Source organism: Branchiostoma floridae, chromosome 3 (genome assembly GCF_000003815.2).
Source record: "Branchiostoma floridae strain S238N-H82 chromosome 3, Bfl_VNyyK, whole genome shotgun sequence".
Lineage (NCBI taxonomy): Eukaryota > Metazoa > Chordata > Leptocardii > Amphioxiformes > Branchiostomatidae > Branchiostoma > Branchiostoma floridae.
In genome coordinates this window covers 19,922,835-19,945,889 of record NC_049981.1, presented here as the reverse complement: position 1 = coordinate 19,945,889, position 23,055 = coordinate 19,922,835, and the positions used below count along the sequence as shown (strand labels likewise).

General features: G+C 39.5%; 1 protein-coding gene across 1 annotated transcript in view; it reads right to left on the bottom strand.

Annotated features, from left to right (window-relative positions):
- The window catches only part of LOC118410962 (zinc finger MIZ domain-containing protein 1-like), a gene marked incomplete in the record, with an annotated part of 128,490 nt that overhangs the window by 94,016 nt on the left and 11,419 nt on the right, over positions 1 to 23,055 (bottom strand). Inside the window, 1 exon segment of the mRNA XM_035812944.1 lies at positions 10,111 to 10,239.

Here is a 23,055-nt window from a genome sequence, read left to right as displayed (position 1 = left end):
ACCATTGCACACCTGTGGTTTGCTGCACCTGGTTACCGTCCTGGCGACGGTCACATCCTAGCCGCTGAATACCAGACACAATTAGACACGTACCCCTCCCTCCCAAAGTAAACATCGCATGCCAAATTCTCGGAGACAAACTGCAGTGTTTTGGTCCCAGCTGAAGACAGAAACGTGCTGACACACTAGAAGCCTGGCAGGAGCTTTTGTTAACGTCGAGCGCCGCTGAGCACTTTCACGCGATACACAGCAAGTCGCTGCATGGCGTGCCTGCCTCTCTGGTCTGGTAGACCAACAGCAAGCTTTGTTTGGAAATTTCTGGAAGACTCTAACGTGTTGACATGTTACTGCATTCCCACCTTACCTGAGGGCTGTGGAGGAAAACAAAATACACCTGCAAGCTCGGAGATGAAACCTGTTTCACTCAACAGTAAAGCAGCTATGGATGGATGACCTGTGCCTATCCGATGACCATGGCCGTGTAACTGTTCCTATGAGCAGAACAGATTGGGCAGATTAGGGCTATTTTGTACCACTTAACAGAAGTTTGGTGCTGCTTCCATGCAATGTTCCAATGGTTGATTAGTCACAATAGAGAAAGCTCTGTGACACATTTTCATGGTGATGCTGACTTGTATGACTTTAAGGTCTTCATTTCCAAATTGGAATATGCGGACATGAAACAACGAATATTTCTTAATGCAAATGTACCTGTAGATATATGATGCAGCTAACAAGATGTAAGTATAGGCAATACCTAATCACCCAAAGACTGATCTTCAAGTACACAGAAGTACCAACAAGCAAAGATGGCACCAAAAGATTTCTGCCTATTAATATTGGTGCCTTGATTTCAACTCCCAGGGCCACACAGTCTACAGCTGAAAATGATCACGCAAAGGCGCCGCAAATCTATCAGTTTAGGTGAAGTAAAAGATGAGAGGTGGAGTCATTGGCAATATGTTTGGTGTACAGTCACAGTACAGAGCATTCTTTTGTTGTTGATGTGATCTTTCATTTTGACACAACTGCCCAAAAATTGCAAAATATAACTGTGGAAATGACATTTCATATATCAAATACAGAAACTGCAGAAAGGGTAAATTGCTTTCTGGAAATTTCTTTTGTTCCCAGAATGCCAGGCTGCCCAGTCTATGTTTAGCACACGCATTAAATTGGAAAATCAGCAGGAATGTTCAAGGCATGTACTCTGGTGAAATGCTAGAATTTCTATAGTGGGCGAAAGCGAAGGCACAGAAACGGTTACATCTTGATAGCTATACACAAGCACAGATAACATCTTTTCAAATATTTTGGGCTTACAGAGATTTCTGTGTTTTTACGAACCATATTTAGTCCAGATCTTTAATTTTTGCCTAACATCTGCTCAATCATTATCAACAAAATCTATACATTATGGCATGGGGTAGTAATGAGGATTACATTAAAACAACATTTGTTTACACACAAATTAAATTGTTGAATCTATCAAATATCACAGGATCACTTAGATGATGCAACAAAAATTAAAAGATCATCTGTCATACTATCATAGTAGAAGCACTACATCAATTCAGCAAGTTTAAAATAACTTGGCCTTTAAAACATTTAAACTACATAGTCCTACAGTTAGACCACAAAACTTGACAAAGCACTATCTTTTCCCTAGTTGTACCCCACAGCAGACGACAACTGAGTCTTTCAAACCCTACTTCTGCAGGTGGAGGGACAACAAGGCTTGAAAGGTCAACGCTTGACCAGCACAAAGACAGCCCCACTGTGAAAGAATGGCTTGTCACACCCTTCCATCCACAGGTCACTAACCCCAATCAAACTGGACCAAGTGCTTTCAAGAAGAGGCAAAGAAAGAGGAAGAGCACAAATTTAGAGCACCACTGAAGAAAAACAAGGTCAACAGTTTGTGCTCTTATCCTTATACTACATTACACTTTGCATACCCTACAAGTTATTGGAGGCAGTCCAGCCTACATTTTCTTATGGCCTGGCAATAAACCTAAAAGGGATGCGAAATAATATTTTTAATATGATTGTGATCTGTTTCCCTGCCAAAAGTATGCACCTAAACCTTTCCCAAACCTCCCTCCATGGATCTCTCAGGGACTGGGTTCCGAAAGTGCATTAGGGAGCTTAAGGTGCTGCACATAAAAGAACCCAGCACACTTAACGAAAAGAGGTGGGTTATGATGCCGGTGTGCTTTGTTGAATATGCAAAGCCATACTGCATTACTAGCTAACGCAAAAGGATCATGCTTCATCCAAAGTCTGAGGTCGCCCAGTTTCTAAACGTGTAAGGAGGAATTAGAACCATTTTGTCACAAGTTGCCATAGTTTCTTTGTCATGCCTCTCTTCTCAGCACCAGGGTAGATGTAGAAAAATCATAACGATTCTCAAGGGCCTTAGAATTGTGCTCTACGGGACTATTAACTTGAGAAATATCACAATTTTGCCTCTCTATATCTGCTTGAAGATTACCAGTACTGTGGCACAAGCCTGTTGTCATCCTGGCGCAATCAGGGTGTTCATCAGCACACACAACACCTGTGACATTCAGTAATACATGGCCATCTGTGTTATTGAATATTGCAAGCTTCAAAACAACGTAATTGTGGTCGATGTGTTTGTTGCTGGTATCATCCAGGTATTTTTGCAATTGACTTCTGGCTGGCTGGCACACATGTATAAACAGGATGAGGAACATTTCCATAACAGTGAGACTACGGTTGTTTCCTAGAAATCCTTTTTTAAGAAAATTAATTCCTAGGATTTTCAGAGGGGTTGTATATGATTATAAAACATTCATAATAACACACAGAAATACACACATATACATACTTTGCAGTACTTTGTCTTTTAATATAAAGTTATAAATGAATAAAATATTAAAAATAGGTATAAATATAGCAGAAGTGTGCTCTCTGAATGACATGTGAAGTACAACTATAAGCTTACAGTTTACCATAACTTTTAAATTTCTAGTAACTTCATTAATTCAAAGAGTCTGGCATTATAGAGCTTGTCCTATCACCTTCATCTAACTGTCACTGCCCTCAGAAGTCACTAAAAATATCCCAAAGTATCACAATATTGACAGATATCAGTTTAAAACTAATGGGTGCTAAAAGAGGATACCAAGCCATGTCAACATTCTCCTCCCATAATGATGAATATGCATAACCTTTCTCTGTAAATCAGTTCTACTAATGTCATATCATTTTCCATCTGTACGTAAGATTCTAATCAAAAACAGCTCAGCAGCTACCTGTACTCTCCTTCTAGGTGTGACCTTTTGTCCTACGATTGCCACCTTTTCCAGCTCAGGTTGATACTGAAAAAGTATGATGGAAGGGCAGAAAACTGACAGGAGCCAATGAGTCGGATTTAGCCTGTCCAGGCTGCTTCCGACAGCGGAAGAGGCAGACAAAAGTCGGTGGGATAAATTGCACCCAGGTGCGATACCTTACACCTGAAACCGCCTGCCGTCAGCACGGCTCTGTCCTTGAAAGAAAATTGTAAACACGAAACGGGCCCTGCCAGCACGGTGAAAACAAGAAAAACACAGGCTTAGCATATCACAGCCTTCTATTCCACAATCTACATAAAGGTGGGGAACAAAACGAGTCAAGAAGACTACTGTAGCAATCCTGGGCTTGTGCTATCACCTAAGACCCTTAGGGGGAAATCTAAATACTGAACACGCTTGAACACTTGTAGCAAGGAAAAACAAATGAGCGGGTACATGGCAAAACATCAACCTCCCTTCTCCACCTTTCAAAATACAAACCAACTCAGCGTAAACATGTCACAATGGTACGTAGTGACGCCACCCCAGTGGCACGTACAGGCGATCGGTGTTCACACAGAAACAAGGTGTATGTTGGGTAAACCTATTGCTTGTTTACCGATGCCAATTTACTTTTGTAACGACTCATTTTCACGTTTGAGAGGACACGGCACGCATGAATGTGTTCGGACAACAGGCAGCCCGTGAAAGAAACAAGCTAGTCTACGTCAGCCAACCTAAATCCCCCTTCTAAGGTTCCCAAACTGGAGGGCATTCAAACCATGGCTCCTCCTATGATAGACTCTTTCTCAAATAGTTTATTTACTGTCTAACCTGTAACAATGATGGAGTAGAACAATACAATAGGCAAACAATATATTACCTAGCCTTACCTGCATAGTGAATATCAAGACAATTTTACATATCATATTGTTGAGCAGGTTTAGAACTAATCATATTAACCTTTGTCATTGTGTGAATGGTGTGCAGAATCAAATCTGTCAGCAAGTTACAGTGTTAATAAGTGATAAAGAAAAGTTTTAGACTACAGTGACCAATTCAATCAGTTTCAAAATGACATGTCGACTGGATAACACCTGAAATGGACAAAAGGGAGCTTTCATAAGTTTACAAGTCTTTATCGTCAACTATAAATGCCACCCAATCAACAGCCTGCTTTATCTATGTAACAATGATCGTGCAAAATGAGAACGAAAGGCTTGGACACGCTGGTAGTTCAAACTTTTATAGCCCATCTGGAATGTCATAATCTACAGTATTAAGCTTTGTGCACTTGTTGTTGCCATGGTCAGTAACTGGCAGGGAAAGGATAATCTGATATCCTATAGTATATACAAGTAAAGCTTGTTAGTGGATTGGAGGCCGAGTGGGTTTGTTATAATAATTACAGTACTCATATTTGGCTCTCTGTTATCTCTCACACTCCTGTCAACATCCCCAAAGGAAGGAGCTACTATCACCTGTTAAAAAGGTTGGAATCTTCTTTCAAACTCTTTGAAGCAGTCAGATCAGAAAGCCAGCATGATTGAAATTGGAGACATACTTTGTATCTTGTGAAATCGACCACGACTTTACAAGCAACAACTTCTACCCCTTTCATCTTCAGACAGACAGATCTTGTGTTCTTCCACATAGCTAAACAAGAGTACATTTTCCATTCATTCCATTTCAGGAAGAGTTGCTGTTGCCTCTTCTTTCAGGTACAACAAGACCACAACATGTCCTGGACAAAAGATACAAAGACGAAAGTCCTGCTGCAGCACCAAGGACAGCTGCCAGGTGGCCCAAACTTGACCTTTGTCTTCCAAAGACAAACCCACATACCACATTGTAATGCAATGTTAAATACCTCATTAGGGCTCTTTTGATCCTGGTCGACATCTCCAGAAGTAGGCAGACATTTTATATTACTAGTAACCTTCTCCCTGCCTTCGGCACCAAATTTGTATTAGATGGAGGATCAAGCAGTAGGGGGACACCAGCATTTGACTCAACCCTTTATAAAGCCTTGTTGTCCACTTATGAACAAACATGATTCTAGGAACCAAAACAGTTTACTGTGAAAACAGATCCTAAAACCATCATTCCCTTTAGAAGTGCACGACTTATCACAGGACAACATCGACTCCATCATTACCACAGTAAATGTGCGGGAGATTAGACCAATCAATGTCCATGTGCAAAAACTCATTCTCTTTCAGGTCAAAGCAACTTTCCTTGCTGCAGGCAGAGAAGGAAATGGAATAAAGTGATTGATGTTGCTAACCTGAATAACAGAGAACCTCAACTGCCTTCATTCAAAGAACCAGTCACAACCAAGAGTTGGACTTATTGCCATCTAGCCAATGATTTGAAAACATTGACTTACAGAAAATACATTGTACAAATGTATAGAATCTCAGAAAAATTTGCTCATTCAATATTTTGCATTACTTTCTACTCCAAGAATGCAATGGCCGTTCTAGAAAAGATTAATCTCCAGGCAGACATATGGCCTTGGTCAGGTGTCCCGAAGACAACAATGCAACACTTGTAAAAAAAAAAAAAAACTACATGCAAAAAAAAACACAGCCTGAAAAAAAAAGGCCAAAGCTTTAAAATTGAAAAGACATTAAACAAGTATCAGGGATAATTTTTTTTATAAACAAACAGATACAATTTGTCTGGCTTCCTGCACATATTATGAGTTTTCCACAAGTTGTCATGGTAATGATGTTGTTTACCCTCTGAGCTACCCATGGTGCCTGTGCCTCCCAGCATTCAGTAGGATCTGTGAAAAGGTCTATACAAGTTTGCAAGGATGGGGTTAAGGAAAGAGGGGGATATTGTTGTTGAAGCGAGCTGTTACATCTGGCACAGGGCTGGCCTCAGCTGCCAAACTGCCACAGTTAAGGAGACTCACCTAGGAAATTTGCATAGAAGCCAGTCACAGGCCAAGTAAATACAAACAGCAACTGGCTTCTACTGACTGGCAGGAGAGCATACAACTGTCGCCAGGGGTAAACACTGTACCTTGCTGGAGCAGTTAAACCAAAGGTGCAGGGTTCAAGTCTCATTCTTGCACCCTTTGAGCAAGTCTAACTTAAGTGTATTGCTTGAGCACTGATTATGATCAGATTAAAATCATGGTCTGTAAGTGGGCTTATTTTTCCTAAGGCAGAGTTGCTTTTTTTGTGCAAACAATACTTCCCCTGTCACCTAAGAAGTTGATACAGTCTCCATGCTCTGCTTGTCCCACAGTTCTCCCTTCTTGCAGTTCTGTGTTCTCGGATACTTGGGAACCTCCAAGCAAGGTGGAAACGGTTTTTAGCTATCCAGAATTGTGGACTGTCACCATGAACGCAAAAGCGGCGTCCATTCAGTTTACATCCTGGCACCTGTGTTCATAGTTGGTGGCATCACGGGGAAAAGTAGAGTTTTAAACCTGTCAGTCGGGTATTTTTGTTGCATTTTCAATCGTAAAATGCGTTTTTACTATCAGGCCGCATCCTGGTCGACTGGGGAACTGACAGGCCTGATATTGGACAATCCTTGTATCAGAGGGGGATGAGTCAGGATCCAAAGGAAACGTATAGCATTAGCATATATTGGGAGCAGAATATTTTCAGAGGCATTTCCAAGACCATGAAAGAATGTGGCAAGACATTGATCCAGTTCCGATTGAAGACCAATAATCTGATGCAGAAGTACAAAATTGTGCAGAATCACAACAAAATCAGCGGGTCAGAGGTCACACCACATTGCATTACCATGCCTTTTCAAAAAACTGAAACGGTTTGCCCGTGGGTGCAAGTTTGCAAATATGCAAACCGTTTGCTGTCCAATTTACAACAGAAATACTCAGTATGTATGGATGAAATACATTTTGTACCTAAGAAAGTTACGAAGGAAATAAAAAAAAATATGCAGGGAAGAATGCTCTTTTACCCAAATCCAAACATATGAGCCTATACTGTAATTTCAGCATCAAACTGAAATGCATGGCGTTAAGTTCATTACATGTACAAATGTATATTTTCCTCTTTCCAAATGTTTGCAGTTCCTCTGAAATATACTTCTGTAGATCCCCGTTTACAGGTTCTTGCCTTGTCTTCAGGAATATAATCCATCCTGTATCCTTAGCTGTGTTTCTTGATTGGAACTGTCAGAGATAAATGATCTACTTTACAAATAAAATCTCGCCAGCTTCAACTTCAGGCTCCCCATTTGAATTATTGATTTCTGTATCAAAGCCCATCAAATCAGCTGGTATCTCAATCATAACATAACTTTCCCTGTTTTCTAATAAGGCTGTCTCGTGAGATAATGATGAAGTACATGCATCTGACAAAGAGAGAGGCAGTCTTTGAAAAGTAAACCTGTTCTCCCTATATCGTTCAGGAGGTGGCAAAGGAGTGAAAGAGCATGTAGAACTCAGTCTTGTCTACTTTTGCTTTATGGATATTTCAAAGAAGACAAGTTTCCATTGTCCGCCAGAAGCACGTCAAGCAGAAAGACCTCTTAGCAGGTTCTTTATTCTAGCAATAATAGTAAATTCATGCACAAACACTAATCACAAGTAAAGTGGTGATGACAGAAATTGTAGACAGCTTATAAAACAACATTAGAAACAAGTGGTTAACCATGCCAAATGATAACTGTAAGCTTTGTGTTGTTGATTGTAGTCAATTTTAACAAGTCTATGGTAAATCCTAATACAATGTCTAATTAATGCTAGGTTCAGGGTTAGGGGTGGGAAGAGATCAAGACATGTCGCATTAACAACCAAGGTATCAACAAATGATTGAATAGAAAGCAACACCTCAATATCACAGGTAATAACTATCAATGAGCTGTTAATGTGAGGCCTCTTTTACTAACAAACAATCCATACTTCACAACAGTGGCTAGACCTAAAGAAGGTAGTCTGAGACTCCATAGGTGCTGGGAAAAATAGAAGGAATTGGCTAAATAGCCTGACTGATAAGTCAGAGGAGTTAGCCAGTCATAGGACTACAATTTGCAACCTACCTACCTACCTAGAATAGTGACAACATCTTCACCTAATTCTGAAACACACTTCCAGACATCACACAATTTGATTAGGAAGATCATGATACTCAGACTTCTGTAACTTTTCCACTTCCACTTCTGAGAAGTCAGATAAAGCTGGACAACATGCAAACAATGATACAGCCTACTAAAGAAGGATGATACTACATATTGCTCCTATCCCACAATGATGCAAATAGATCTGGTACATCCCTTATAAAAAGTGCTAAAAAAAAAAATGAGCAGAGACGCACTTTCAAATAGACACCACCAACTTTTACTGCAGGGTAATACGCATTCTATGCATTTTGAAATGGTTAGGCACCTCTTTTCCAAATATTGTTGCTCTCGAATTACTGCTTTTTCCCTACCATTTATTCTTCAATGAGTACCCTAAGTAGTTGTCCAATGGCCTCCAATAGCTGCTGATAGCGCTCGTTTATGTGCCATCGGCAGACAATTTATTGGACACATGACAGGCATGTGCCAGAAACAAAATGTCAAAATCTGCATCATTACACCAAATTACCAAAGAGTAAAGCGAGTACAAATAACTCACTCAAAAACTAAGTGATCCAGAAAGAAAACTTGTCTCTCAACTGAATATATTGAATGCTGGAGTCAAAACACCTTCTCATTTTTAACCCTCAACATAACAAATCAAAACTTCCAAGAGGTTTGATCATAACAACAGAGTAGTCAAACAACAAGAAAACCTGGTGCTGTATTTGATTTGATATATTCTGAAGCAGCAGCAGTGTAAATAATAACAGAAACACATTGTGATTGATTGTAAAATTTCTACATGTGCTGTGCACTTGCCATTTCTGTCATAGCCGCATGATGACAACTTTCTCTACCCATTTATAACCATTCCCAAGTCATTCATCCCTGTCAACAGAAGATCCCAACATCCTTCTTCCACCTGATTGTTTTGAAATGCAATTCCCGCAATTCCTCTGGTAGGAATACCACAGATTCCAGGGAAAGGATGCCACAATGTGGCCAACACTTTGGTCTGTCCCTATCCACTTGTGTATGTGCTTTACTCACTGACTTACAGCACTAATACGCAGTGGGCATCCCTGATCGCTCCAACCACAACAAGCCCCACAACTCTCTCAATGGGGCTGTTGATTTTACGCAGAGTGGGTAAACAAGTGGAGACTGACCCTAGGAAAAAGCTACCCCCACAATTACTCTGAGAAATGGGCCATATGCAGGGGCCATATGCAGAGAATTCCAATCCCCTTTACAGACTGTTATGAATGGCAAGTGCACATTGAATAACATCCCTCTGGTCTGTCAGGGCCTTGGACATTACAGGCTCAAGCTGGGCTGGGGAGTGTAGCTCGTGTGCATACCACTGGCTGACCCCTACTCATAGAGTGCCCTTTCTCCTCCTCACAATCCCAGTCTATTGACTGCTGAGGGATGTTTACCCTCATTTGCAAGTCTAATAAACTAGGTTGGCCCTGCCTGCAAGTACCCCCAGGGAAATGGGGGGAAATCTGAAAAAAGATTGCAGTTCAATTACAGAGAATTACCAACAATCCCCCCTCTTGACATCCACACACACTCCAAGAGGAGAGGACGTCCACTGCTTGTGTTACAAACAAACCATGGTGGACACAGTGGCATGAAAGGTGGCACTAGCAGACGACAGGTCTCACTAGTACACTCATCAGCTGCAGGCAGTCAACTGATGGGATACATTCAACAACTCACAAACTATCAGCTGGGGCTCCCGGCTTACCTTCCTAGCTGTAGCGGTGAGTCCACATTTCTGAGTCGGCAGACACACTTTCAATTATGTTGATGACGGCAGCTCCGCTTCCCCTCACCAGCGATCAGCACCAGAACTGCTGAGTTTGTTGCCTAAAACCTGCAAACAAAGGCAGCGAAAATTCAGACACCAAATAGCAGGGTTCACTCCACTGTAGGCAGCAGCACCTCTTGCTCACCCCTCACACATTTGCATACCAATAGCAGCGCTCCCCTTGATTGGACAATATGCTAATTCATTCAAATACTGTACACAAATCATACTCAGACCAAACAAAACCTGGTCCAAACACTGCAGGGCAGGCTGGCACGAGCCGCACACTCAACACGTCCCACCCAACAGCACCCGCTACAGTAATCATGCAATACTTTAACAAGATTACTGCTATTTCCCCAGGAGGGAATGGTATGGCAGGCTGGGCCTTTGTGTATGTCTGGCATGATGTATCCCTTACTACATACCAGCCCTGGCGAACTCCTAGGGTTTCACACTAACAAAGGCTCAATCGATCACCACCATTGTCGCACGGAAATATTTCCTCCACAAAAAACCAATAGAGTTGCCGTATGCTAATGAAGGGGCCCTAGCAGCCCTCTATTTGTCTGCACACACGTGGCGACACATGTCAAAGTGTCTTGTGTGTATTCAAATGACCCACACTGACTTAGCGCACTGATTACCATGTAAAAGAGCAGGGAAGGTACAAGGCTTCAACAAGGAGAGATAATCGAACTATCCAGGCCACAAAAGCTGACTCGCAAACTTCTGACCTGCGCCCAGAGTGAGATCTGTGGATTGACCTTATAAAAGGGCACATATTCTCTACTCAGCCTTTCCCAGGAGAGATTGCAATGACAAGGTATTGTACAGATAAAACATGTTGTCCACTCTTTCCCTTTGAGAGTATCTACATGACCTTACATGATAAATGAGAAAGTGCTTGGCTTATTGTACTTATGGACCAGACAGACAAGATAAAGAAAAAGACAATGGTACTGTGATTGGGTCTTTTGGGCCATTATCATCCCTTTTGTCGTCATTATTAAATTGTTTGTTATTAAGGCACAACAAAACAGGTTCCAGTCTTGTGATCTGTAAACAGACAAAAGTTACAATATTGGAAAGACAGTAGTTTGTGTAACACAAACTCTGCTGTTTGGGGCTGTAATGTGCCCCTCTCCGAGTCCTAGTAGGAGGCTGCCCGGATGTTGGGCAGGCTGTCATAAGTGATTCAGGCTAGAAAGATATTAGCCTACAAAATTTGAAAATCAAATTAACAAGTCTCATAGTTATCACATTATAAAATTTCATGTCTCTTATACTTCAACATGCACACTCACTCCAAGGCTACACCAATTTAATTTCTTGGTTCACGGATTTTTTCATAAAAAATATGGAGCGAGAGGGCGAAATAAAAATAAAAATAAAACTTGTAAAATGGTTGGGGTAAAGGTAAAGGCTAATCCAAAACATAAAGAATAAAAAGTTTTCAGCTTGAAAAAAGTACAAAAACACTATTACTGTACAGTAACAGCACCTGTTCATTGAAAATTACAAAAGTAGTGCAGTTTTTATGTTTGCTACACCAGAAAGTTGGTGAATGGCTTCATTAATGGTGAAAATTTGCTGAGTGGTAATTTTTATTTTTATTTTTTTTTCCAAAAAATAGGAGCGAGCGAATCCGTGAACCAAGAAATTAAATTGGTGTGGCCCAAAATAAAATTAAAAAAAAAAAAACAATTAACCCTTGGAGTGGATATTGAATATAGGAGGAGTCCCCTCCCAGGAAAAACTAGCAGTTTAATTCTCAAACTTATCTACACCAATTTAATTTCTTAGTTCTCTAGTTTTTGTCCAAAAAACATGGAACACCAAGGAAAAAAAGAAAATTTTGCAAAAAGTCTAGAGTAAAGAAAAAGGCTAATGCAAAACAAAGAATAACAAGTTTTCAGCAAATATTTAGTTACACTTGTTTGTTGAAAATTCTGAAAAGTATTTTTTTTATGAATGTATTAATGGGAAATACTGCAATGATGATATGCATGTGGTACAGTATTTTGAGCCCTGGAAGATGTGGTGAAATTGTGTTTCATTTTTGTAAAAATAGGAGTAAGCTATTCCAAGAACTAATTGATAAAAATGGGGTGGTTTTATATTTGATAAAACTGTCTAGAGACCAATTACTAAAATGCCGAATGACATACATGTACATATCTTTGTACAGTGTTATGACGCAAGCCCGGCCACCAAAAGTGATTCTTTTCATTGCATCTTCTTTTATCCAAGCCAAAGTAATCCACCATGAAAACACCAGTGACTCAACCAAAGTGCATTTTTCTGAACAACTGGCTGTTGACGTAGTCATCTGCGCACTTGTACAGCTCAAGCAGACTTCTTAATTGGCGGGCTGCCCACATCTACGTAATTCATTTCCACTGTAGTTACCCTACCTGCCCTCCCTAATTGATGCTTATTAGCTGCAGAATTGGGACAGATGTGTTGCTGGCTTCTTATGAAAATGCTGACTCCTACAGCATGTCTGACCATATTGTTGGCAGTTTTCCTAACTATAAAGCGGCACTTATGATTCCTGTCCAGATAATGTGACTAGATACTCTAAATGTTGTTCTTCACTTATCACTTAATGTGTTTTTTACTGCTGACTATTGAGTAGGCAGAATGACATTTTTCCAGGAAAAATGTCATAAAAAAAGAAACAGATCATCAACAAAAATTATGTTTCTAGTTTGCTGTTGTTACACTTCCCAGTATTAATACCATTTTACTTATTAGCAGTGCTGCTATAACAATATCTAATGTTTTAACCTTGAACTGTTGCGACTTTACATAGATGACACTTTCTGCTTGGTCAGGATCAGATAACAGAGATTTAACAAAACAATACATATACATCCTTGGCCATAAGTGGCAGATCTATGATATTTGTAGGGCCTATAGTTAGCCACCTGTCCTAGCAGATTCCTATATGCAATAGCAGTAAATTCTGAATCAAATTGCCTTTGTTATAAATTTTCAACACAATGAAGACTGTAGCTATAGGTATTTCACTAATCCTAACTAAATAAATACATTAATGAAATTACATTACCTTAATACAGCTTAGAACTACAGTATTGTTTGTGACAAGTTCTTTGTGAGGAAAATGTCTATAACAGTGAAGGATTGTGAGTTTCAGAAATGATGTGCAGTATGAGACATTAATGTTTAAATTTCAAGAGGAAAAAATTCTCTGTTGTTAGATACTAGTTAGTATATTCCACACCAATAACTACATTTCTAGGTAGTGCAAAACCACAACAACATTCAGCATGTTTGCTGAATACAGAGATAGCTACCTAATTCAGCAATCCTAAAGCATAAATCCTTTGGGCTTTTTAATTTCGCACCAACATATTCCTCCAGAAGTGTTTGAGCTTCTGACCTTTCCACAAACCAACAAACAAACAAGGAAGCAAACTAGCAAAAGCTTGCGAAACTCCTAACCTCCAAAAAACTTGAGTATACTTTTCCCAACCACTGCTCTTTTGACCCTTGCCACCCTTCCCTCTGTAATTATTACCACTTGTCAGTGGCCTGATTAGCTGAAATTAGTGCCGGCTTGTTACCAGTAAATCACTGATCCACTTATTACCTACAGTGACAGGAAGAAGATGTATTTATCAACCAGACATACATCCCTGGATTTCATTTGTTGTTCATCCAAACTTCTAGTGGCTAAATGGGCACCTGGGGAATTCGTCATCTAGAGATACTTGCCCTTCCTTTATATATCTTATGATAACAGTCTAGGACTGTGTGCAGGTACAGGTACCAGTACAGTGGCTTAGGTACAGTACATGTACCCACCAGGACATTTGTTAGTTATACATGTAGCCAGTCTTTGAGAAGTTTGAAACTGATGATGAATGTATTCTAATCTAAAAAAAACCTGTTAATTTCCAAGTGCAAGCTTGACAAAAATCGTAATCTCTGGCAGATTTACCAATCTTAAGTGCAAAACATGGTCTAAACACTAAAATCTGCTTTCGATATTGAGAAGGTCATACCATTACTTTAGTAAGCCCATTCCAGCTAACTTGTCACAACTCACCAAACACCACGACACACAATATTACAGTCAGTGTGATGCACTGTCATCTATAGCCATGTAATGCCACATGTCTTTTTCCCCACTCTTTGGCAAAGGAGTGCATGAGGGACCGTTTCAACCCAACACAGATCTTTCCACTGCAATATTGAGGCAATGTTATTGGAATAATACAACACATGAGAAATGCGGGGCACAGATGAACACTAATACTTCTTGACAGCTAGCTCTACGAGATGAACACCTTAGGTCATCCCGACCAACAGGCACTGTCACTCTCATACCATCTATGCAAAGTAGCAGCTCTTCTGCCACAAACTGGTCCATGCCTGTGCATTCTTGTGTATATTAATGTTCGTTGTCTCATAAACTGGCTCCAATAACCAGGTACCTGTCATTAGTAAAGCTGGATCGACTTGCAGTACTGTCTGCTGAACGTTATAAGTGTCAGTATATATCTACAGTAGCTGGGTGTATTGGGGGTTATGTATTATTTATAATGTCATGGTAAAGAGTCAAAATTATTACATTTTGTACCTCCATGCTATTGGGAGGTATTATTTTGGGCCTGTGTGTGCTTCAGCATGCATGTTTGTGTCTCCAGATGATTGTTATCTGCATAATTTACGAACCTCTGGATGGATTGCAATGTTAGCTGGTATTTGTTGGGAATATCAGGGTCAAATCTAGGCCACCTGATGTGTGACCTAGGTACTGCAACAAAACTTCTGAAGAATTGTAGGTTTGGACCTCCTAGCAGTTGCTTTGGAACTGCAGGTATATTGATTAAAATCTTTTAAGGAGGATAAGTCAAGAAAGGAATTATGGGTTTTCATGGAATTCAGTATGCAGGTAACTTACACAGATATACACAATGAGATGCAACTTATGCAAATTAGGACTTCATTTGCATGAGGGAATTCTACAACACCAGTATTTTTTTTCATAAATGGACTTTAATACATATAACATATGTAATTTATGGTAACTGAACTCTTTGTTAAAATTGATATTAGAAATAGACATTACAGTTCATTCAATTTACTTATGGATTAGTCAATTCCAACAAAGAGTTCAGAGACCATAAATTACATACATAATTATGGGTTGGGCATGTACCGGTAAGTAATGAAATGACAAATTTAGATGATGTAAAGCAGCATTCTTTTTTCTTTCATGAATGAATATAAAGAATTTTCTACCTAATAACTAGTGAAAAAATCTTTCAGCTTCCAGCAATTTACACAGGCTTTCTACAGCAACGAAAACATAAAAACACACCTTCCATGGTGTATACAAGGGTAATGAAAACAATACAGGCTCATGTAAGCAAACAGCTGCTCCCAATGCAAGTTCAACCATAGAAGTACCCAACTGTGCAAGACAAAAGATTAACCTTTGGCAGGTCAACATTCAACAATCACATAAACAAGGTGTCAGGCACGTTGCAGGGTCAAATGCCATACCGACACAGATGATGATGCACTGTGCTCGCTCTGTGGCTATAGGTGTAGAAACATACCTCTGCTGCATGCTACAGGTGTTGACACATACTACAGCTACAATCAGTCCTCCTTAAATTGGAGAAATCAAGCGCTTTGCCAGATTCTTAGAACATAGTTATTTTCTAGGACCTAGTTCTTCATCGTCGGAGGTTTCATAGTATGGTCACATCGAGACCTAAGGTTTTGTTGGAGTATGTCAATATGCATTACTTTGTACTTTTTTTTTGGTAGGCAATTTACATCAGGGTAAGCCAACCTTCTCTCAATGGGAAATGTCACAAGTGTGACAAGTTACAGGTCCACAGGGATGGCGTCAGAAAGCTGAAGTAGACTGAGCAATTCAGTTGGAAAGTCACATGACACAACATTTGTTCTCACCTGGACAGGGGTTTTGATAAAAGGCATTGCCTGTTACGTTACCCCTGTCCTGACTGTCATGTGACGAAGCTGAAATAAATAAATAAACAGACTCCAATTTTTGAACTTGTTGAACCATTTGACCTTTTTCATGGTCTTGCTCACCTTACCATGCCTTACTGCATCTTTACCTCCCGGATTTTTAGGTCCTTAATCATCTGTCTGCTTTCCGAAAACATCATGGCTTTCTGGGATTTTATATCTTTTAGACTATGAAATGACTGTCCATGAAATACATGTACATGTATGTTGGTTGGACTGCATGTTTTGAATAAGACTATATATTATTATAGCAAAACATCATGATGCATATAGTTCCATGGTGATAAACTTAAAATTATACTGCTGCTTAAGATTTAAATACTACAGAAGGAAAAAAATTCCGAAGATTGATCATAAACCACATATTCATGATGTCCAGTGTTGGCAAAAACCCACTTCGAGGCTATTTATAACAGACTGGCGAGTGTACCGCACGTCTATGTTATCTTTACGTTGCAAAAGTCTCCTTCGTTGCAGGTGCTATAGAGATGCCTGCCAAACCAGCATCAGCACAGCGCCTGGCCGTCCACAAACAATGCATGATGGACTACATGTGGTCACGTGACGCTCGCCGGGCTTCCCCTAATCTTGCCGCTATCTCACACATTCATCTTGACGCATCCTGACGGACTGAGACCAGCTTGGAATACTCTTTACAAATGACATTACTACCAGTAGAGGCTTCTTGCATAGTTTACAAGTTAGTTTAGGAACTGAACTTCATTTGGATGTACACGTCTTTAATGACACTCCATAAGTTATCAAAGACGTAAATCAACTCAAATATTTCAGGCAATGAAACAATAGAGGCAGGATATCTGAATAAATGATATAGTTAAACCGGGGAGTGAGTGAGTGAGTGAGTGTTGGTAACAAAATGAGCCTTCTAGTTATTATACTCAGTAAGAAGGCTTATCTATTCAAATTAGCTAATCATCAAATCAGATATACTAACATGAATGAGTACAAACACACACACACTAGCTGTTTCTTTTTAACTGCAGGGGCAAATTTTGTTTGGGACTTTGAAAAAGAAACTAGAAAGGCAACATTTTCAAGACAATTTGCACATTGTTTCCCTCACACTGTCACAGTAACTTGCCTTTTTTCAACCTGCTCACACACAAAGCTATACCATAAGGCTCAGCCTCGAGACATTGCCAAAAAGACCACCTTAAGTTTGCTGCAACAGATAAAATTCCATTTATATTTACTGCAACAGCTAATATTTTGTTCATATTTGCGATAACAGCTAATCTTTCGTTCATATTTGCTAATATGCTGATGTCACCAGCAGTTCTAAGCTCTGATTGGTTCATGACAGAAGAAAAACACACAGGAAAAACATGTTTCAAACATGGTTGATGGATTGTCATGATTCTTGTTAAACTGAAAATTCTGTGTCATGAAAGCCATAGCCACAGAGGACAACTGATAGTTGCGATGTATGACGAAGAATCCTAATCAGTATTCCTAGTTGGTACAGATGTCGTCTCTAACCTTTACCGCACCACTGGTGACCTGTACCGCCAAAATACTGTATAACTTTAAGATCAGCCTCACTGCTATAGGCCCAGGTGTAGTTGCACGACCTACTGAAAATTCACAACACTAGAAACTCCCAGTTTTTGAGTCACCGTTGATGTGTAGAGATTTGATGTCAACCAACAAGAATGGTGGTCACAAAAAGTATTCCTTCATCTTTGCTTTGAAGTTTTAATTTTCGGTGATTCTCAAATAATTTGTAGTTTTATGGATACAGATATTTTGCTTGCTTGGATGAAATCTAAATGTTATAATGTATTTACCCTGATTAGATATTGAATGGCCACTATCATAACAGTGAGTAATGATGATGATAATGATAACAGTATTGGATTCTTCAAAATCTTCTCCAAAATTAATTTCCATTGATGAAAATTGTTAAGACTTCTCAAGCTTCTGCTTGACTTGCATTTTGATAAATCAAATGACAATTTCCTGAGGGTTCAGTATTTTAATTCCCAGCGTACATATTACAAATTACATATTAGATCAGCTAGACAAACAAATCAAAAGCCAAAAGTCTCAGGTTCAAAGGAAATCTCAAGTTCATCCTTATTTTCTTTGATACTTACTACAGTATTTACTCAAGTAACTTTGCTAGGACAGGCCTAAGAAGCGTGATTAAATCAGGCTACTTACTACAGTATTTAACTACTTCATCTGGCTTTGCCTTCCATACTAGCGAGTTTCTACTTGACAGAAAGTTGTGCTTTGAGAATTTGACATTGTTAGCTAGCAAGTTTCTACTCAACATAAAGTTTTGCTTTGAGAATTTGACATTGTTAGGGAACAATGGGACTTCTGCAGTATCAACAACAATGTGTCATACTGAACAACACATTGACTCTGTTTCTATCATATGGGTAAATGCAATAGAAACCTCTGCTAATCTCATCTGTATGTTCCAAAAAACATTCAGTGTAACCACATGATGTACATGAGTGGCTGTGAAAGGACCAAGATTACCGTGGTAAAATGGATGGGAGCAGTAATAAGGACTGACAGCTTTCATCTAGGATTGTCATAATGTGGCAATAAAATGTTCTGCTCGCATTATTCAAAGCCTCCATCAAACCAACCAAAACATGTTGTAATGCACACCAAATAACTTTCCAATACGTTTCATTGTCGTTGGTTCTTACTGATTTATCTTTCATGTTTCTGACTGGAACGACACAGCAGATGGTAATAGATATTCCGAAATTAATTTCATTTTCATTACATGGCCGGGATGAAAGGTGGCCTTATTAAATCGGGCTGTAATGTGGTTAAGTAGTATGACATCATAGCGAAAATTTCCCAATGTGATTATATACCCACCTGACAATTTGAATACTAACAAAGACAACACATTACAGCTCCAACTTCTCATCAATCAAAAACAACATCTACATTGAAAAGCTCAGCCTCCGTTATGAGTATGACAAATGGCCCTGGGAAGATATTGTGATTAGAGCTTCTGGGAGGCATGGAAACAGGGCTATAAAGAGCCCATATACGCGCACACGATTACCCTCTCTGTTGCTCAATTATTTTGTCCAAGGCCCTGGTTGGGGCTAGATTTCATAAGGATGAACCGACACGCACGACAGCGGCGGCGGCGACTTACCAACGTAAGTGCATGGAATACTAACATCATAAGGGAAAAAACAATTACCACAATTCAGCGGCACAGGGTAAACACCTATAAGGCAGGCAGATTTATCGTCGAGCAGCCGTGGAAGCAATTTGCATTTTTATCAGTAGGTGGAGGCGCTTGTAGGAAGGTGTCTTAAAAGCTGTTAGGGGAAGCTTAGTTAGATCGCAGATGATCAATTCTACCTCTTAGGCAGATGGAGTGGTAACGTATCATGGCAGGGAAAAGAATTGATGTCGCCGCTCGCTGCATATGACGAATCTCATCACAAGACTGCAGCCAGTCTGTATCAACCACCTTCCCCTACAAACTCACGTTACCTTGGCAATGGCAGATTAATCAATCTATCTTCCCAGTCCAAAGCACCAGAAAGTAGACCAGACAGGACAAGATTGATCAGCTTCAGACTTTTTTTCCATCAGTAGTCAATTAAATACACAAGTAATAACAATGTATTTTATTTAGTACTAACAATTTTCTACATTGTTGTACAGAAGTAGCCACATAACCATAATCGTCTAACAAGCTGAAAATCTATGGATTAGGTCAGATTACCTAATGGTTAAGTCTGTGATCACTTTTCAGGTCGTGGATACATTTATATTTAGTTAGCCAATGCATTTGTTCATACACATTGTTCCACAGTAAGAAAGGTAGACATCCAAGAAAACAATTTTCTTAAAGAAAAATGAATTTCTACAACAGGATAAACATGGAGTTTACTTCCGGGCATTTTCAGTGACATCCATCACTCTTCTTCAGCGTCAGTAGAATGGAGTGGCAGAACAAGTCAATAAGAGGTCCCTGGTTCTGCCTAACTGTACATTACCAGTCGTGGATGTGGGACCACGCCTACATGTACCTGCAGTAGGGCATGCATAGGGGGATCTCACAATGCTTCATGCTGAATGCAGAAAAACACTCTACAAATTACACTAAAATCAAGCAAGGCAATGATGCAAAATTTTATCACCTTGCTACAAATTACATGAATACTCCATACGAAAAAGGGACATGCAGACCCTCTTACAGGGGCATGCAATTTATTACCAACAGGGCATGAGGGAGTTTTTTCAGCCACCTGTAGTCTTACAGGCTCTCAGATGTTTCATCTGTGAAATATAGACCTTTTACCAAATGTTAGCAATTTTTGAAATCAAACTTACAAGTACCTTTTTCAGCCTGACAAAAGTAAATGCTTTAAATTAAAAAAAATTGAAATTATCAAAGTTACAAATTGCAGACAAGGTCTTTTGAGCTACATATATAAATCCATTAGCCAACTAATGCAGATTCCACTTCATATAAAAATACCTGAGAGTGAGATGATGAGAGTGAGATAGAAAATTTAAGTTCTAACGTAAGTCCAATAAACTATGTGGATTGTAGTAGATACATGGATTTCCAGATCAAAAATGTTGGTTTGAATATGTTGCAGGACACAGAAAATACCAGTCACAAAACCTGGCTGTCAGTTTGTCCAGTAAAAATAATACGCAAAGAAATGTCAAACAGTGCTTGGCACATATGTCAAAACAACTTGAAACTTGCAAGGCATATATATTTGTGTCCAAGGGGTTGATGCATACAAAAGCTGCCAGACAAAGGGTTTGTTAGAATGGGCAGCAACATCTTTAATGATCTTATGTCAAAAATACATCCATACTTCTTGCAATACCAAAGACAAGAAAGACAGCTTACAGTCACATACACAATACATGCATCCATCTACACTGGACATCTACACTTCTACTGTTGCTAATTGGACATATCTAAAAGAATACCTCAATACTCAAACTGTCAGAAACCCAGATAGACAAATCGCAGTCTTACGGCTTAGACAAACTTAAGTCACTCAGGAAGCAATCTGCTTCAGTACATCTTCCAAGATTAAAGACTCGGTGAATCGGTATGCAGCACATTGTACCACTACAGCAGCACTGCCCACAGCAATTCAGTAGCCCATTATCAGGCTGGGGCTCTACAGGTAAGGAATACCTATTCCCCACGGACAGGTGGATTCAACCCCATCACCATAAAGAGAGATAGTTGGGTTCTGCTGGGGCCGTCAGGGATAGATAATGGGTAGCAGCTCTGGGCAATGAAAGTAGGAACCTGGGGCCGGAACAGGCGCTGCCACTCCCAGTATATACTCTCACCTCTCAAATAGAAGTACCCCCTGGAATAAAAGTACCCCCCGGACAAATCTTCAAAATCTAATAAAAGTACCCACTGGAATAAAAGTACCCCCCCGAAAAATACCAAATTGACATGTAAACTGTGCCCATACTACTTCAGTCCAAGAGAAGATGATAAGCAGGTAGGCTCTTTTTATTTATTTATGCCTCAGTACCATATCAGTTAATTGTATAAATAATGAACAGAATAATTCCTATTGCTCCTTGCACATATTTTCTTTATCTGAGTGTCACACCATCAACAAAGATTAAAATTAAAGTAAAAAAATGAATGAAAATAAAAATTGACGAAATAAAAAAAGAAGTTTATTTTACAATCATTGTTATAAAATAACATTTTGAAGAAACATTCCAACTTAGAATACCTTATTCACCATTTGTGCTATTTTCAATGTTGCAGAAACCAAGGAGGTCATAGACACTGCCCCCTATCGAAAAATAACGGTACTGCAGAAAATATATAATTTTCTCGCGCATTACCGCGAGATTCGGCGTGAGTTGATGAATCCAACATGGCGGATGTTTTCGAGCCGATTGAACGCTGTGCTTTGTTTTGGAAGGATTTTTTCGTTGCTGGAACATTAAAACAAGTTGACTACGGGTGAAAAATAGTGGAAAAGTATTGGTAACTTTTTAATTTGTTTGGTTGGTGGTTAATTTCTGTGTTTGGATAGAGAATTTACGGAAGTAAGTGACTGTGTGTGTAGCATGTGACCTCGATGTTTTCGTCTTTGTTCAGCGCAAATTTCAAGATTTTTGGAAGGTTAAAGATGGTCTAAAACGAAAAGGATATATTTTTTTACAAGTCCAGTACCGAATCACATGTGTTCCGGTATTTTTGGACCTGAACCGAAACGTTTTTTCAAGTCCAGAACCGGTCCTGCGTACCGGTACGCATCCCTAGTTATGTTTGGGTCATAGCGCTAGCGGCAGGGAAAGCCGCGCTGCCTCGTCCGAAAAATATTGAATTTTAAGCAAAGGTACCGCGGAAATATGGGCAGAAAATACCAAACTTTCAATATTTTTTGGGTCCCTGGTTAGTAAAGAAAGCCCCAATTTGAAAAAAAAAATAAACGTACCGTCTAAAATAAGGACGTACCGGGTGGACTTTGAGGCGGAAAAAAATAAACGTACCGGTACGTTTATTTGAGAGGTGAGAGTACTGATGCTGCACTTAAGTTTAGTCCTACATATGACACATAAAACAATGCCAATCACTTTCCATCTCGAAAGAAACTAGCGATATGAAAAACAAAGATTATTATTTTCCTTAGTTTTACATTACATGTATGTAATGAGGTAATTGGAAAAACAGAACAGAACAGAATAGGTCACATAAGTCAATTGAAAGAGCATGCTTTTTTTCCATATCAAATCATCTTCATTTCTGTCACATCTCTAATAGTCATACACTGATGCATTTGAATCTTATCATCTGTGTTTAAATGGTATTAGATCCAGAAA